This window comes from Hyla sarda, chromosome 6 (genome assembly GCF_029499605.1).
Source record: "Hyla sarda isolate aHylSar1 chromosome 6, aHylSar1.hap1, whole genome shotgun sequence".
Classification (NCBI taxonomy): domain Eukaryota; kingdom Metazoa; phylum Chordata; class Amphibia; order Anura; family Hylidae; genus Hyla; species Hyla sarda.
Window position 1 is genome coordinate 104616816 of NC_079194.1, and position 14792 is coordinate 104631607.

General features: G+C 44.1%; 1 long non-coding RNA gene across 3 annotated transcripts in view; it reads right to left on the minus strand.

The window, feature by feature from the left end:
- Window positions 1–365: 365 nt before the first annotated feature.
- The window catches only part of LOC130277582 (uncharacterized), a 126372-nt gene continuing 111945 nt past the window's right edge, over window positions 366–14792 (minus strand). For all 3 annotated transcript variants that reach the window (XR_008845476.1, XR_008845477.1, XR_008845478.1), the window contains one exon: window positions 366–433. This is a non-coding gene — a long non-coding RNA (uncharacterized LOC130277582). The remainder of the gene's footprint in view (window positions 434–14792) is intronic.

Consider the following 14792-nt stretch of genomic DNA (forward strand, 5'->3'; position numbering starts at 1 on the left):
TGCATACAGGTCTTAGGGCACATTACTACACTGACTTGATAATTTTTTGAAATTTTCTTACTAATGACAGTAACGCTTTAAGGTTTGTAAATTCAGAGGGGAAGCTCAGTATTCATGAAGGGGTGTTGTTAGAGGAGTGGGTGGCTGTAAAGGAACTCGGAGTAAAGGAACTCGCCCTCAGTGCATTGACTGGCCTCATTTACGTATCAACATAAACTGATATTACAGAAACATAGCCCCCCAAAGGTACGATAATGCCCCTATTAGGATGCCCTAGCCCGCTGTCAGATTATTCTTAAGGGTAGGGTCATATATAGCATATATGCAGCGTATTTCATGCTGGGGGAAATCCCCTGCCCAGGCCTGTCCTTCATAGTCATGTTAATGTGCTCGGCCCACCTCCAATCCTTAGTCTATATCTTAGTTGTATTGTCTAAAACACACAAAAGAAATAACAACATTATAAATACCAAACATTTACATTTTAACAAACTCAATAAAACAGGCAACATAAACAATTTATTTCATATGACAGGTAAGCATAAAATCACATGGCAGATTGCCATCGATTGGCCAACATCAACCTAGTAAATGCAGGATAATGCAGTATTTATTAAGATGTTAGTGTCCCTGAATTTATAGATGGAAAAAAAACTGAGCATCACAATCCTGTTAGTTTTTTGCAAATGGGAGATAAATTGTGAACCTTATTTCTTCCCAATGATAGTTGTGTTTTATTGGTTCTGCAGATGCACTTACATTGACATGAAGAATGCAGTGATGGATTTGCAATAGATTCAGGCATACTACAAGCAATGGGTGCTTCCGAACAGGAAATGGCAAGTATATTATGAGCTCCTGGCTTTAAGTGCAGTATAAAACAACTTTAAGAAATCCCCATTGACAGACTCATACATTTAAGTCAGTGCAACTAATGGAACATTCATTTAAATTTTCTGCTATGGTAATATGTTACCCTGAATGCTCAGCAACAGAGCTGAAGATTTCCCTTTGTGTGATATTGCTCATCTCGGGGCATTGGGAGGCAGTGACTGTTAAGAACATTGTGCTTTGTAGCCTTTTTTTTTGTAGCAAAATAGCATTAAACGACCATCAATTCCTCTTCTATTTACATTTTTACTACTCTTTTCTGGTAAGGTTTTATTTGTCTCTGCTATAAAATAAACTACTGTTGTATGTTAAGCATTTTTAACAAAAATAAAATTCATTGCGTTTATTTCTATACTTGGATTTGGAATAAGACAAGGTTTTATATGCTAGTTTAATAGTATTCTGCGTTAGTATTTTATACTGTGTTTTACAGTGTTACGAAACGATCCAATTTCTTACCGGTAGCTATGGTAACTAGAACCAGGCTTTTACTAATAAAGGTAGGACGGTGAAAGTTGGGATACTGCACTGTGTGTAGAATAGTTTTTTCATCCATATTGTTAAATGTAGAGAAGAATCTAAGCTATTGGATGGTATTGGTTGAAGACAATTCATTGAACAAATAAAATACATTGCATGTTCAACACATGGATGTGGCTATAGTAAGCAAAAAGGTAGTGGTCACATCATGGTCCTGGCAGGGCGGGGGAGGTTGGGGTAGGAAGACTCAAGAACCCTCTCCATAAGTAGGCATTAGTATTATGAAAGGCCCTTGATGGTGGATGACACCATGAGTAAGTACATTGTCTACATGGAAACATGTTGCACTGGATAAGTATTGCAGTGTTATGCTGTTGGAATATAGCTTGAAAGCTGTTTAACTCCATGAAGCTGGATTTGTTCCCTTTGTTTAGAAAGTTGCCTATCTGTGGTTGAAAGGAAAGGTCAATTTAGCATGCTGAATTCAGTGAACTGGTCCTTTTTGTTTCTATCAGGTCATAACTTCTCCTGTATCTTTATGATCTCATAGAAGATGGTTTCTTGACATCGAAAGCAAAAATGCATAAAACTACAGGAACAGATTTCCTCTCTGGCAATTTCATTATTTTTGTCCGAAGGAGAAAAATGATGAAGGTCTGTATGTATGTATATATGCAAAAAGCTCAAATGACCTTTAAGAGCCCAGATTTGTTTGATATTTACCAATAAAAATGAACTATTACATTTATTTCTGGTGTGCCAACTGTCTTCTGTGAGAATATACTGGACTTGGGATTGGAGGTTAACCACAGCAGAATATTTCCCAACATCTTTACTTGACAGCGTTTCAACTAACCAGGAACCAAATAATATATAAATAATATAAAGTATAGTATCACCATGAGTAAAGTGAATAAACTTTAAATAACTAGTACTTGTCCAATTTGAACTGTCTCATTTTGTTATACAAGTCTGGATATAGGGTGTCCCACACAGAAAGTGCATAAATCTTTGGCAGCAAACAGAAAGCAGATATCCCGGCTCAATCCCTGGTCTGGATGCTGGGCACTGAGTGGGTGTGGACCTCACCCGGATAAATCACGAAGAAAGAGAGGGACTCCAGCTCAGCTCAGGAAAATACGGCTTTATTCACATCAACGAGGCAACAGGTAACAGGGAGGAAGTGACGCGTTTCGGCCAGGTGCTGGCCTTAGTCGTACCACTAAGGCCAGCACCTGGCCGAAACGCGTCACTTCCTCCCTGTTACCTGTTGCCTCGTTGATGTGAATAAAGCCGTATTTTCCTGAGCTGAGCTGGAGTCCCTCTCTTTCTTCGTGATAAATCTTTGGCAGCACCACCACAAGAAAAAGTAGTCATTTCGTTTCTCACTAATATTAAAAGGGCACTCTGGTGGAAAACTATTTTTTTTTTTTTTTTTAAATCAACTGGTGTCAGAAAGTCAAACAGATTTGTAAATTATTTCTATTTAAAAATCTTAATCCTTCCATCACTTATCAACTGCTGTATGCTCCAGAAGAAGTTATTTTCTTTTTGAATTTCTTTTCTGTCTGACCACAGTGCTCTCTGCTGACACCTCTGTCCATGTCAGGAACTGTCCAGAGCAGGAGAGGTTTGCTATGGGGATCTGCTCCTGCTCTGGACGGTTCCTGAACTCAGCTTCCTCTAGAGCATACAGCAGCTGATAAGTACTGGAAGGATTAAGATTTTTAAATATAAGTAATTTACAAATCTGATTAATTTATCTGGCACCAGTTTATTTAAAGTACCCCTTTAATGGGTTGTCTGTGTAATGGAAGGACATGTGGGGTCTTCATGAAAGATAGAAATGTTATTTGTACTGTAGTTGCTCTCTGCCCTATTTTATAAGTGAATGTCCTGAATAGGGGAGCGTCAAGTTTTCTAATGGGGGTAGTTAAAATGGATTGTCTAAAAGAGACAACCCCATTAAGTTTTTTTATTTTATTCTTTTTTAGCCCATATAGCCAAATAATGTGATCACAGTACAGTGCTAATAATAGGCACCAAAGGTGGCTCAATATTTTTATGTGTACATTGTACAAGGAATAGCCCACCAACCCGGCCCATCACATAACAACTGTCCTGATGCTATGATTATAGCTACAGTATACATTTATACAGTGACTATAGCAAAGTTATACATATATTGATAAGGTATAGGCAGGGCCAAAAATTTAAAGGCCTTGGCTCCAGTGAAAAACCTGTCCCAGGGACACCCAACCATTAGTCCCATCAGGCACCAGGGCTTGGATGTGATCAAGCCCTATAGTTAAACCAAAGGAAAAATACTGCTGGTGCAGAGAAACATGTTCGTGATAAAGCAGTTGCAGTAGGATGCAGTGGGCTCTAGAGTGTGAGGCAGGCTCTGGGATTATGTGTACAGTCTATGTCATTGTGAAAATATGTTTGTTAGTGTCACGCCATGCCCCTCAATGCAAGTCTATGGGAGGGGGCGTGATGTCCATCATGCCCCCTCCGATAGACTTGCATTGAGGGGGTGTGGCCACGACATCACGAGCGCGGCGTGGCCATGGTGTCACAAGCAGAGAGTTTGCAGGGGGTCCTTTGGATAGGGGATATGATGTCTAGGGGCTTTAAAGTCTCTCTTTTTTTTTGTGACGGGGCAACAATGGGTCCTGACAGCTCGGGCGCCATTGTTTTTTGACGGGATATAGCGGGATGGCTCCCCCGACTGCCATCACACTGCTGTGTCCTAACAGCAGTGTGAAAGAAGCCTTCCTCTGTAATCTACATTCTATCCTTCTTCATTTGAGCATCTAATTCACCTAGTCACCGGCTAACTAGACCTCATACTTAGATGAGCCGTCATGCGTGGTCTGCAGTAGGGGATGTCAACATGAGCATGAACTCTGCAGGAGGTTGAGGCTGATGTAGGTGGGGAGCTCTGTTGAGCTGAAGTGTTATTCTTCACCTATGATTCCTCAGTCAATACACAAAAGGACAGTTACGCAAGATTTAGGCGCTCAGCCACACAAAAACTTCACATATTTGTAGCTGAGGCATAGGTACTGGGGCAGAGAGAGGGGAGAGATCCTGGCATTTGGCCCTATAAAGTTAAGTTAACATAGGACTAGATGGCATTAGAGTGCTGGTGTGTGAAAGACTGTTGAGAGTGGGTTCCAGAGAATGGTCACTGACCAAAGATCTTTCTAACGGTGACATGTAGACAGCGAGAATTACAACCATTTTACTCTAAGCCTCTTCAAGTTACAATGTTATCAACTTCAAGTGTATAGGTGCCACCTATGTAAAACTACAACCATTATGCATACTGCACTTTATTAAAAAAAAAAAAAAAAAACTGTAACCATCAAGTGCTGTTTTGCCAAATCTGGTGTTAACCAATTACAATCTGTGATCTTTTCTTTAAATCCATCAACCTTGACCACCTTAGTATTTTTTTTTCAGAAGTGCTGAGGTTTGATGATACTCTCAATCATTGTGATCACACATCTGTCTTATTCTGAGCTATGAGGCTACTTTGCTAACTTTGCCATAAATCTGTATTTCCATCAGACAAGTGACAGTTTAAAACAAATGAGGCGGCAGATACTGTTAAATAAAGATTGCAATAAACAAAGCGCTGTATTGTAATGAGGTGTAATGTAACATCTGTTTCCATCTTCTTTCTGCTATTATGACATATGAAAGTATAAGGCAGTCACATGGATCAGCTGCACATAGGTTTTTTGGTCTTCCAATGTGCACGTGTAACATTATAAAGGAAATCTGCCATCAGTTTTACCTGCACTAACCTGTCGGTACAGACAGGTTATGCAGGCGACACTGATGACAGCCATATATACCTTGTCCCGTTCAGTGCTGTGGTTCTCTAGCTATCCTCATCGGTATCTTCCACTTTGGGCCCGACTTGGAGAATGGCCGGAGCTCAGTGACATCACTGCTCAGTTATCACTGCTGTTTGCTAGCAGCAGGACCCAGCAGAGAACAGCAGCAGTGATGTCACTAAGCTTCCCCATGCTCCAAGTCGGGCCCAGAGAGAAAGAAACCAAAGAGGATAGCCAGAGAACCACAGTACGGAACGGGACCAGGTAAGTATCATTGTCATCAGTGTCACCTGCACTACCTGTCTGAACCAACAGGTTAGTGCAGGTGACACTGAGGATAGATTTCCTTTAATCTAAATACCACATGCAGCTAGCCATGTCATGCTGTCTTTAAACTGAACACCACATGTAACACTACATAGGTTGGGTGCAACATGCCCTGCTCACAGAGTGCTAGTAGGTAACTAGTTATGTATAGGAGAGAGCACCACTGTATACTCTTTGCTGGAGCAAGGCCATCTTTTTACTGACAGGAGTCCCTTCTCTTCATGTGGCTAAGCTGTGCTGGCAACTATTCAGCTGTTGGCATAGCTCCGGCTGGGCAGAAGGTATACATTGTATGACTCCTGCCCAGCAAGAAAGTGGCAAGGTAGCGATGCTGAACATAGCTGTTTTACCCCTTAAGGGCCATACAGTAAGCAGCAATCTATACAGATTACTGTTTTCTGTATACTGTGGGAAGACCGATCTCACCTCACCTCACTCTTGTCTGTATTCTTCTTCTGTAGTCCGGCTTGTAGTGATGATCACACGATCATCACTAGAGGCTGCAGTGCAGAAGAAGAATACAGACAGGAGCAAGAGAGGGTGAGACTTGGGATGTGTTCCCCCACTGCATTTTTAACATGCCATTTTATTTTAGGCAAGCAGGTTAACCCCTAGAGGACACAGGGCGTACCTGTACACCCTGTGTCTTCTAGAGGTTTACCTGCTTGCCTAAAATAAAATGGCATGTTATGGGCACCTGGTACTTAGCGCACCAGGATGTACCTGTACTTCCTGAGGCCCACCGCGGCTGTGAAGCAAGTGCAGGAGCTGTACTCGCATTATTGACCGCGTGTTCTGGCTGGCATCAGCAACCATGGACCTGCCGGTAATGGCAGACATCAGCAATCGTGCTGCTGTCCACCATTAGCCCCTCAGATGCCATGATCAATACTGATCAACTCATCTGCGACAATTCGGTGGTTGTGGTGGCTGATCTGATTACCCGCGGCACGCCCACGGGGATCAGCCAAGATATGCATATGCATAGCACTGATCAGTTTCCTGGCACAAGGGAAACTGCCCTTACAGGTAGACATTGTCCTAAGCGGAGAACTTCTTTAACCCCTTAGGGACCAAGCCCATTTTGACCTTAAGGACTAGGCCAATTTTATTTTAGCATTTTCGTTTTTTCCTCCTCCTCTTCTCAAAATCTTCGCTCTTTTATATTTTCATCCACAGACTAGTCTGAGGGCTTGTTTTTTGTGAGATCAGTTGTCCTGCATAATGAAATCACAAATTTTACCATAAAATATATGGCGCAACCCAAAAAAATACTATTTGTGTGGGGAAATGAAAAAGAAAATTGCAATTTTGCAAATTTTTGAAGGTTTCGTTTTCACGCCGTACAATTTACAGTAAAAATGACGTGTTCTTTATTCTGTGGGTCAATATGATTAAAATGATACCCATGATTACATACTTTTCTATTATTGTTGCGCTTAACGCCTTAAGGACCAGGCCATTTTACACCTTAAATGGGCACGGTCACCAACTTTATTTTTTGATATGTTGTAGTACTTATGTACTACAACATATCTCTAATATACTTTTATTATTTTTTTTTAAATTAAAATAGTTTAATTTACATTTGAAAATCGGCCACTAGGGGTCTCCCTCCTAGCGGCCGGCTGCAGCCTGGCGTGACGTCACGCCTGAAAAAGGACCGATGCGGCCGGGCATCGGTCCTTTTTCATTCAGCCTGCGCTCGCTCCCTGCCTGTCAATCAGACAGGCAGGGAGCGAGCGCATTGGCTCCCCGGCCACTGGCTGGGAGGCCACTCCTCCTGCACATCGCCGCCGCCGCCTCCGCCTCGTCGTCGCCGCTGCTGTCCCTGCACCCCCGCTGCCAGACTCTGCAGTAAGTGTAATGGGGGGGGGGGTGTTGTGATGGAGGGAACGGGGTATGGCGCAGGGGGGGGAGGGGGACGGGCTAGCGCCGCATGTAACTAATAGTTTATCTACACAGGGTGCCTTCAGCTGTTTCAATACTACAACTCCCAGCATGCCCTGACAGCCAATAGATGTAAGGGCAAGCTGGGAGTTGTAGTGATGAAACAGCTGGAGGCACCTTGTGTAGATGAACTAAGGGCGGAAGTCCCCCCCAGCAGGCATCAGTGACATGGTGACTGCTGGGGAAGTCTGCCTGGTAGTGAGCACACTACCAGGCAGACAAAAAGCATTTTTCCTATAGTAAAAATAAAAATTAAAAGCAGGGAGGGGGTTAGGGATAGATTGGCAATAGGCAGGGACAGAAAAAAAAATAGGATGGTGGGAGCTACCCTTTAAGGACAAGAGCGTTTTTTGCAAATCTGACACTGTCACTTTAAACATTAATAACTCTGGAATGCTTTTAGTTATCATTCTGATTCCGAGATTGTTTTTCCGTGACATATTCTACTTTAACTTAGTGGTAACATTTTATGGTAACTTGCATCCTTTCTTGGTGAAAAATCCCCAAATTTGATGAAAAAAATGAAAATGTAGCATTTTTCTAACTTTGAAGCTCTCTGCTTGTAAGGAAAATGGATATTCAAAATAAAAAAATTTTGGTTCACATATACAATATGTCTACTTTATGTTTGCATTATAAAATTTATGAGTTTTTACTTTTGGAAGACACCAGAGGGCTTCAAAGTTCAGCATCAATTTTGAAATTTTTCACAAAATTTTCAAACTCACTATTTTTCAGGGATCAGTTCAGTTTTGAAGTGGATTTGAAGGGTCTTCATATTAGAAATACCCCATAAAAGACCCCATTATAAAAACTACACCCCCAAAGTATTCAAAATGACATTCAGTAAGTGTATTAACCCTTTAGGTGTTTCACAGGAATAGCAGCAAAGTGAAAGAGAAAATTCAAAATCTTCATTTTTTAAACTCGCATGTTCTTGTAGACACAATTTTTAAATTTTTGCAAGGGGTAAAAAGGAGAACATTTTTACTTGTATTTGAAACCCAATTTCTCTTGAGTAAGGACATACCTCATATGTCCATATAAAGTGTTCGGCGGGCGCAGTAGAGGGCTCAGAAGGGAAGGAGCGACAAATGGTTTTTGGGGGGCATGTCACCTTTAGGAAGCCCCTATGGTGCCAGGACAGCAAAAAAAAAAAAAACATATGGCATACCATTTTGGAAACTAGACCCCTCGGGAAACGTAACAAGGGGTAAAGTGAACCTTAATACCCCACAGGTGATTCACGACTTTTGCACATGTAAAAAAAAAAACTAAGATGCTTGGTTTCCCAAAATTTTTACATTTTTAAAAAGGGTAATAGCAGAAAGTACCCCTCAAAATCTGAAGTCCAATTTCTCCCGATTCGGAAAACACCCCATATGGGGGTGAAAATTGCTCTGCTGGCGCACTACAGGTCTCAGAAGAGAAGGAGTCACATTTGGCTTTTTGAAAGCAAATTTTGCTCTGGGGGCATGCCGCATTTAGGAAGCCCCTATGGTGCCAGAACAGCAAAAAAAAATACTCACATGGCATACCATTTTGGAAACTAGTCCCCTCGGGGAACGTAACAAGGGGTAATGTGAACCTTAATACCCTACAGGTGTTTCACGACTTTTGCATATGTAAAAAAAAAAAAAATTTTTTACCTAAAATGCTTGGTTTCCCAAAAATTTTACATTTTTGAAAAGGGTAATAGCAGAAAATACCCCCCAAAATTTGAAGCCCAATTTCTCCCGATTCAGAAAACACCCCATATGGGGGTGAAAAGTGCTCTGCTGGTGCACTACAGGTCTCAGAAGAGAAGGAGTCACATTTGGCTTTTTGAAAGCAAATTTTGCTCTGGGGGCATGCCGCATTTAGGAAGCCCCTATGGTGCCAGAACAGCAAAAAAAAAAACACATGGCATACAATTTTGGAAACTAGACCCCTCGGGGAACGTAACAAGGGGTAATGTGAACCTTTATACCCCACAGGTGTTTCACGACTTTTGCATATGTAAAAAAAAAATTTTTTTTTTACCTTAAATGCTTGTTTTCCCAAAAATGTAACATTTTTAAAAAGGGTAATAGCAGAAAATACCCCCCAAAATTTGTAACACAATTTCTCCCGAGTACGGCGATACCCCATATGTGGCCCTAAACTGTTGCCTTGAAATACGACAGGGCTCCAAAGTGAGAGCGCCATACGCATTTGAGGCCTAAATTAGGGACTTGCATAGGGGTGGACATAGGGGTATTCTACGCCAGTGATTCCCAAACAGGGTGCCTCCAGCTGTTGTAAAACTCCCAGCATGCCTAGACAGTCAGTGGCTATCTGGCAATACTGGGAGTAGTTGTTTTGCAACAGCTGGAGGCTCCATTTTGGAAACAGTGGCGTACCAGACGTTTTTTCATTTTTATTGGGGAGGGGAGGGGGGCTGTGTAGGGGTATGTGTATATGTAGTGTTTTTTACTTTTTATTTTATTTTTTGTTAGTGTAGTGTAGTGTTTTTAGGGTACAGTTGCACGGGTGGGGGTTCACAGTAGTTTCTCGCTGGCAGTTTGAGCTGCGGCAGAAAATTTGCCGCAGCTCAGACTTGCAGCCGGATACTTACTGTAAACCTCCGCCCATGTGAGTGTACCCTGTACATTCACATTGGGGGGGGGGGGGGGGGAGAAACATCCAGCTGTTGCAAAACTACAACTCCCAGCATGTACGGTCTATCAGTGCATGCTGGGAGTTGTAGTTTTGCAACAGCTGGAGGAGCAATGGTTGTGAAACACCGAGTTTGGTAACAAACTCAGTGTTTTGCAACCAGTGTGCCTTCAGCTGTTGCAAAAGCTACAACCCCCAGCATGTACGGACAGCGGAAGGGCATGCTGGGTCTTGTAGTTATGCAACAGCCGGAGGCATACTACTTTGGCTGGGGATGCTGGGGACTGTAGTTATGCAACAGCTGGAGACACACTGGTTTGCTAATTAACTCAGTGTGCCTTCAGCTGTTGCAAAACTACAACTCTCAGCAGTCACCGATAGCCAACGGGCATGCTGGGAGTTGTAGTCATGCAACCAGCAGATGCACCACTATGACTCCCAGCATGCAATTTAGCTGATTGTGCAAGCTGGGAGTTGTAGTTATACAACAGCTGAAGGTACACTTTTCCATAGAAAAAATGTGCCTCCAGCTTTTGCAAAACTATAAGTCCCAGCATGCCCATAAGGAAATGCTGGGAGTTGTGGTGGTCTGCCTCCTGCTGTTGCATAACTACAGCTCCCAACATGCCCTTTTTGCATGCTGGGAGCTGTTGCTAAGCAACAGCAGGAGGCTGTCACTCACCTCCTGCTGCTGCTCCGGGACACAGGCCAGTCCCTCGCCACTGCCGCCGCTGCTCCTGGGGCCCCGATCCCAACATTGACGCCGGGGATCGGGGTCCCCAGCTCCTGGGGTCTTCTTCCTGCGCCTGCTAACGTCTTCCGGAAGAGGGGCAGAGCGGGTTGAGGGAGTGATACCCGCAGCAGGTGCCCTGATTGGTCGGCCGCTAAACCGGCCGACGAATCAGGGCGATCGTGAGGTGGCACCAGTGCCACCTCACCCCTGCTGGCTATGGCTGATCAGCCAGTAATTCCGGGTCACCGGGTCACTGGAGAACCTATTGACCCGGAATCGCCGCAGATCGCTGGACTGAATTTTCCAGCGATCTGCGGCCATCGCCGACATGGGGGGGGCATAATGACCCCCCTGGGCGATATGCCGCGATGCCTGCTGAACGATTTCAGCAGGCACCGGCTCCCCTCTGGCTAGCGGCGGGGTCGGGAATGGACAGGACGTACTCCTATGTCTTCGGTCCTTAAGGACTCGGAAACGGGGCGTAGAAGTACGTCCATTGTCCTTAACCCCTTAAGGACATAGGGCGTATCCATACGCCCCCGTTTCCAAGTCCTTAAGGACCGAGGGCGTATGGATACGCCCTGAGCATTTCCAGCCCCCACCGCTAGCCGGAGGGGAGCCGGAGCCGGATGTCTGCTGAAATCGTTCAGCAGGCATCCCGGCATATCGCCCAGGGGGGTCATTATGTCCCCCCATGTCGGCGATTGCCACAGATCGCTGGACAATTCAGTCCAGCGATCTGCGGCGGATTCCGAGTCAATCGGATCTCCAGTGACCCGATGACCCGGAATTACTGGCTGATCGGGGCCATCAGAGACGGCCCCGAACAGCCAGAGCCTGCAGGGGTGAGGTGGCACTGGTGCCACCTCACGATCGCCCTGATTCGTCGGCCGGATTACCGGCCGACCAATCAGGGCGCCTGCTGCGGGTGTCACTCCCGCAACCCGCTCCGCCCCTCTTCCGGAGGACGTGAGCGGGTGCGGGAAGACGACCCCGGGTGCTGGGGACCCCGATCCCCGGCGTCCCTGTTGGGATCGGGGCCCCAGGAGCGACGGCGGCGGCAGCGAGGGACAGTCCTGTGTGGATCGTTGGAGGTGAGTGACAGCCTCCTGCTGTTGCTTAGCAACAGCTCCCAGCATGCAACAAGGGCATGCTGGGAGCTGTAGTTATGCAACAGCAGGAGGCAGACCACCACAACTCCCAGCATGCCCTTATGGGCATGCTGGGACTTGTAGTTTTGCAACAGCTGGAGGCACATTCTTTCTATGGAAAAGTGTACCTTCAGCTGTTGTGTAACTACAACTCCCAGCTTGCACAAACAGCTCAAGTGCATGCTGGGAGTTGTAGTGGTGCATCTGGTGGTTGCATAACTACAACTCCCAGCATGCCCGTTGGCTGTCGGTGACTGCTGAGAGTTGTAGTTTTGCAACAGCTGAAGGCACACTGAGTTAAGTAGTAAACCAGTGTGTCTTCAGCTGTTGCATAACTACAATCCCCAGCATCCCCAGCCAATGTAGTATGCCTCCGGCTGTTGCATAACTACAAGACCCAGCATGCCCTTCCGCTGTCCGTACATGCTGGGGGTTGTAGCTTTTGCAAAAGCTGAAGGCACACTGGTTGCAAAACACTGAGTTTGTTACCAAACTCGGTGTTTCACAACCTGTGTGTCTCCAGCTGTTGCAAAACTACAACTCCCAGGATGCACTGATAGACCGTCCATGCTGGGAGTTGTAGTTTTGCAACAGCTGGATGTCCCCCCCCCCAATGTGAACGTACAGGGTACACTCACATGGGCGGAGGATTACAGTAAGTATCCGGCTGCAAGTTTGAGCTGCAGCAAATTTTCTGCCGCTGCTCAAACTGCCAGCGAGAAACTACTGTGAACCCCCGCCCGTGCGACTGTACCCTAAAAACACTACACTACACTAACACTAAATAAAATAAAAAGTAAAAAACACTACATAAACACATACCCCTACAGAGCCCCCCTCCCCTCCCCAATAAAAATGAAAAACGTCTGGTACGCCACTGTTTCCAAAACGGAGCCTCCAGCTGTTGCAAAACAACTACTCCCAGTATTGCCAGATAGCCGTTGACTGTCTAGGCATGCTGGGAGTTTTACAACAGCTGGAGGCACCCTGTTTGGGAATCACTGGCGTAGAATACCCCTATGTCCACCCCTATGCAAGTCCCTAATTTAGGCCTCAAATGCGCATGGCGCTCTCACTTTGGAGCCCTGTCGTATTTCAAGGCAACAGTTTAGGGCCACATATGGGGTATCGCCGTACTCGGGAGAAATTGGGCTTCAAATTTTGGTGGATATTTTCTGCTATTACCCTTTTTAAAAATGTGAAATTTTTGGGAAAACAGGCATTTTAGGTAAAAAAAAATTTTTTTTTTTACATATACAAAAGTCATGAAACACCTGTGGGGTATAAAGGTTCACTTAACCCCTTGTTACGTTCCCCGAGGGGTCTAGTTTCCAAAATGGTATGCCATGTCTTTTTTTTTTGCTGTCCTGGCACCATAGGGGCTTCCTAAATGCGGCATGCCCCCATAGCAAAATTTGCTTTCAAAAAGCCAAATGTGACTCCTTCTCTTCTGAGACCTGTAGTGCGCCAGCAGAGCACTTTTCACCCCCATATGGGGTGTTTTCTGAATCGGGAGAAATTGGGCTTCAAATTTTGGGGGGTATTTTCTGCTTTTACCCTTTTTAAAAATGTAAAATTTTTGAGAAACCAAGCATTTTAGGTAAAAAAATAATAATTTTTTTTACATATGCAAAAGTCGTGAAACACCTGTGGGGTATTAAGGTTCACTTTACCCCTTGTTACGTTCCCTGAGGGGTCTAGTTTCCAAAATGGTATGCCATGTGTCTATTTTTGCTGTCCTGGCACCATAGGGGCTTCCTAAATGCGGCATGCCCCCAGAGCAAAATTTGCTTTCAAAAAGCCAAATGTGACTCCTTCTCTTCTTAGACCTGTAGTGCGCCAGCAGAGCAATTTTCACCCCCATATGGGGTGTTTTCTGAATCGGGAGAAATTGGGCTTCAAATTTTGGGGGGTATTTTCTGCTATTACACTTTTTAAAAATGTAAAATTTTTGGGAAATCAAGCATTTTAGGTAAAAAAAAAATATTTTTTTTACATATGCAAAAGTCGTGAAACACCTGTGGGGTATTAAGGTTCACTTTACCCCTTGTTACGTTCCCTGAGGGATCTAGTTTACAAAATGGGATGCCATGTGTGTTTTTTTGCGTCCTGGCACCATAGGGGCTTCCCAAAGGTGACATGCCCCCCAAAAACCATTTGTCGCTCCTTCCCTTCTGAGCCCTCTACTGCGCCCGCCGAACAATTAACATAGACATATGAGGTATGTGCTTACTCGAGAGAAATTGGGTTTCAAATACAAGTAAAAATTTTCTCCTTTTTACCCCTTGCAAAAATTCAAAAATTGGGTCTACAAGAACATGCGAGTGTAAAAAATGAAGATTTTGAATTTTCTCCTTCACTTTGCTGCTATTCCTGTGAAACACCTAAAGGGTTAATACACTTACTGAATGTCATTTTGAATACTTTGGGGGGTGTAGTTTTTATAATGGGGTCTTTTATGGGGTATTTCTAATATGAAGACCCAAACCTGAACTGGTCCATGAAAAATAGCAAGTTTGAAAATTTTGTGAAAAATTTCAAAATTGCTGCTGAACTTTGAAGCCCTCTGGTGTCTTCCAAAAGTAAAAACTCATAAATTTTATGATGCAAACATAAAGTAGACATATTGTATATGTGATCCCAAAAAAAATGTATTTTGAATATCCATTTTCCTTACCAGCAGAGAGCTTCAAAGTTAGAAAAATGCAAAATTTTCATTTTTTTTCATCAAATTTTGGGATTTTTCACCAAGAAAGGATGCAAGTTACCATAAAA